This window comes from Muntiacus reevesi, chromosome 6 (genome assembly GCF_963930625.1).
Source record: "Muntiacus reevesi chromosome 6, mMunRee1.1, whole genome shotgun sequence".
Lineage (NCBI taxonomy): Eukaryota > Metazoa > Chordata > Mammalia > Artiodactyla > Cervidae > Muntiacus > Muntiacus reevesi.
The window spans coordinates 65,550,836-65,554,986 of record NC_089254.1 but is presented as its reverse complement, the minus strand read 5'-3'; the positions used below and the strand labels follow the sequence as shown (position 1 = coordinate 65,554,986).

At 36.4% G+C, this 4,151-nt stretch overlaps 1 non-coding gene across 1 annotated transcript; it reads right to left on the bottom strand.

Moving 5' to 3' along the window:
• Positions 1 to 2,888: 2,888 nt before the first annotated feature.
• LOC136171232 (U6 spliceosomal RNA) lies at positions 2,889 to 2,995 on the bottom strand. The gene has a single exon (XR_010663783.1). It is a non-coding gene; the product is annotated as a U6 spliceosomal RNA (small nuclear RNA).
• Between the last annotated feature and the right edge of the window lie 1,156 nt (positions 2,996 to 4,151).

Genomic DNA, 4,151 nt, shown 5'->3' with positions numbered 1-4,151 from the left:
TCACTTCACAGAAAATGGGTTTTTCCTTTTTATAACAAACTGAGGGTTTGTGGCAATCCTATAATAAGCAAGTCTGTCAGCACAATTTTTCCAGCAGCATTCACTCATTTCATGTCTCTGGATCACATTTTGGTAATTCTCACAATATTTCAAATTTCTTCATTATTATTATATTTATTTTGGTGACCTGTCATCAGTGATCTTTGATGTTACTATTGCAAAAAGATTACAACTTGTTTAAGGCTTAGATGGTGGTTAACATTTTTAGCAATAAAGGATTTTTAAATTAATGTATATACATTGTTTTTTAAGACCTAATGATATTGCACACTTAATAGACTATAGTATAATGTAGACATAACTTTTATATGCCCTGGGAAACCAAAGAGTTCATGTCACTCACTTTACTGTGACATTCACTTTATCATAGTGGTCTGGAACCGAACTCAAAATATCTCTCAAGGTATGCCTGTAAATAATGAGTTTGATCAAACTCCAGAAGATAATGAAGGACAGGGAAGCCTGGCATGCTACAGTCCATGGGGTCGCAATGAGTTGGATACAACTGAGCAACTGAATAACAACAAAAATGCCTGTAAATAGTAACTGTGGAACTAGTCAAAAAACAGTTAAACATTATCACACTGCCAGCTGAGACATGAGACAGACATTTTATCACTAAGTCTCTCCTATTAAACTTTTTCAAGTGGTCTGGAATCATAGGAACATGTGAACTGGTCTAAAGTTCATAAGGAGAAGAAACTGGGAAGTTCATTCATCCACTCAACAAATAAAAGCAAAGAGAAGAAGGCAAAGATGTCAGTCTATAAAGTCTCATACATACATCACCATATTGCACAGTAGCACAAAATATATGCCACATGATAAATTGAGTTATCATTTTATGTTCTATGGAACTTCAAGAAACAGAGTATTTCTTCTAGCTGAATTATGAGAAAATATTACAGGATTTCCCCACTACCCTAGAGTAGAGTATTCCTATGAAAGCTTTTCTAAGCCACAGTTGTATAAAGCAAAGATGCAATTATCTTAGGACACATCTTGGTAATGGAGGAAAAAAAATAAACTGAGATAAAACACAGATGTTCACACAGTTCAAGATGTTGAGTGTTGTTCCTGGGAAACTCTCACTGCCTAGGGTATGCACTGCCTCCATAAAGGTGACTGTGAAACACACGACACACATTATTTTTTATTTTTGCCTTTTTTCTTCAGTAAAATGTAAAAATTCTCTTTGAGTTTCTTTCGGTTAGCAAAAACTGGTCCTAATGTAAACCTTTCATTAAAAGTGTCATAATGTGAATTTTCAAAAAGTAGGAGAGATATACTTGTATTTGTAAAAGGTAAGTAAGCAGGATGGTGGTTTAGTTGCTAAGTCATGTCCAACTCTTGTGATCCCATGGACTATAGCAAGCTAGGTTCCTCTGTCCATGGGATTTCCCAGGCAACCATACTAGAGTGGTTTGCCATTTCCTTCTCCTGGGAATCTTCCCAACCCAGGGATCGAACCCAAGTCTCCTGCACTGCAGGCAGATTCTTTACCAAGTGAACTACCAGGGAAGTCCTTTAAGCAGGATGTTAATGAGTAAATAGGCAAAGTGTGTATATGAAGTATCATGATATTCAATTTGGTTAAAGCATGCCGTGAATAAAAGACAGTGTGAAAGAAGACAAAAAAGGTAGATTTGGCCCATACTGAAGAGGCATTAGAATTTGAGAATTTTCTAGCAAAGGAATTTGAGATTTTTCTTCTTTTGAGCAAAGGGAGAATATTACTGATATGGTAATAGCTTTACTAAGAGACAGTTCATTTGGAAGTTTTGTGAAAGAAAGTGCAAGGAAGAAATATCAAATGCAGCTAGGAGACTTGGCAGGGATACTGGTGAAAGATGGTGATGTGCCGATTTAAGGTAAAAACAGTGGGATAGAGGGAAAGGAGTGGATTCAAGAGTTGGGGCAACTAGAAAGTACAAAGACTGGTAAATATGCTGTTAATTAGTAAAGAAAGGAGGGTAACATAGTATTAGGTATTTCTCATTCCTTATTTTTGTTATCACTGTAAAAATGTATGTTGTCTGATTTTGTCTTTTCATTTAAAAAATATTTTAACCTTATGTTAATTAAAGTGCTTAATAAACATGAGATGTTTATGATCATGATGATGATTATCTCATTAGGAATTAAAATAAAACTTACTCTTATGTTTGACTTCTCTGTTTTATTCTTCCTAAGAGTACTGGACTTCTTTCAATCCTATAAGATGGTTCTCAGTTCTCGCTACTCATTAGAATAGACTCTCCTGAGGTACATTTTTTTTCCATTTATTTTTATTAGTTGGAGGCTAATTACTTTACAATATTGTAGTGGTTTTTGCCATACATTGACATGAATCAGCCATGGGTTTACATGTGTTCCCCATCCCGGTCCCCCCTCCGCCTCCCTCCCCATCCCATCCCCCTGGGTCTTCCCAGTGCACCAGCCCTGAGCACTTGTCTCATGCATCCAACCTGGGCTGGCGATCTGTTTCACCCTTGATAGTATACTTGTTTCAATGCTGTTCTCTCTGAACATCCCACCCTCGCCTTCTCCCACAGAGTCCAAAAGTCTGTTCTGTACATCTGTGTCTCTTTTTCTGTTTTGCATATAGGGTTATCATTGCCATCTTTTTAAATTCCATATATATGCGTTAGTATACTGTATTGGTCTTTATCTTTCTGGCTTACTTCACTCTGTATAATGGGCTCCAGTTTCATCCATCTCATTAGAACTGATTCAAATGAATTCTTTCTAATGGCTGAGTAATATTTCATTGTGTATATGTACCATAGCTTCCTTATCCATTCATCTGCTGATGGGCATCTAGGTTGCTAAATATGGAACACTTCACGAATTTGTGTGTCATCCTTGTGCAGGGGCCATGCTAATCTTCTCTGTATCGTTCCAATTTTAGTATATGTGCTGCCGAAGCGAGCACCTGAGGAACATTTTTGAAATTCTAATATCTGTGTTCCAACCCTGGACAAATGAATCAGAATCACTGGGAATTAGACTCAGGCATCAACATTTTAAATTTTAATCTCCCCACTGTTTCCAATATGCAGCTTCAATTGACCTTGCACCCCTGATTTTGTGTAAGATACATTGTAGTTTCTAAACAGACACACTTGCTGACATTGCTCTTTACCCATTCACTATAAAGCTCATCAAGTGCATACATTCCTGAATCTCAACTGAAGAGAGTTACCCAGAATCCCCTGATGCTCAGTATTCCTTGCCGGCCTTCTCCCACTCCACATCACTCCATCTCAGAAAAGTGAATAATCCCAATTCCTACGGGAAGTACAGATGTGAGAAAAATCAATCTGAAGTTAGTGTCAACACCACTGATAGCAGAGTGCAAAGACAGAAAGAACATGCATCCTTGGTGAATTGAATTATTATATCAACCCAGAAACCTAAACTACCAACTGGACTTCAGGTTATATAAACCAAGAAATTTTATGTATCATTCAAACTACTTCGTGTTGGGTTGTCTATTACTGGCAAGAGTACCATATTATACTATCAGTCCTTTAAGTTCTTAAATGATTTTAGACCTTAACTGTTGATATCAGATTTGAAAGAAATGACAAAGTACAAGCCTGAAATGTGAAATCTTTTATATGGTACCCAGCAAGGCTGTTCATACATTAGTGACAAACACTTGGGCTGTAAGTACTGCACAGGTGTGAAAACCTGGACTTTGAAATCTGATATATGTTCCAGCGGTATCCTGACCATTTGACTGTGTTCTTTTGTTTTAGCAGCATAAATTGTATTACATGAAATTTTCTTATAGTGTTATTTCAGTGAATTTTCAAAGAAAAAAAACTTCAAATACTAGGCTGTGAATATGCCCTTGAAATGTAATCACACCTATACTATTACCAGAAACTACTATTATCTATTAAACCTAACTTGTTGAGAGTACATTGAAAATCTGTTTCTTCAAAAGATGCTTCTAAAGATACAGGGAAGCATGAAAAAACAGAGAAAATATATTTATATTTGCTTACATATACATCAGGAAACTCTGTAAGCAAGAAAAGTTATGAATGAACAATGGTTTATTTCAAGGGGAATTGGGGAAC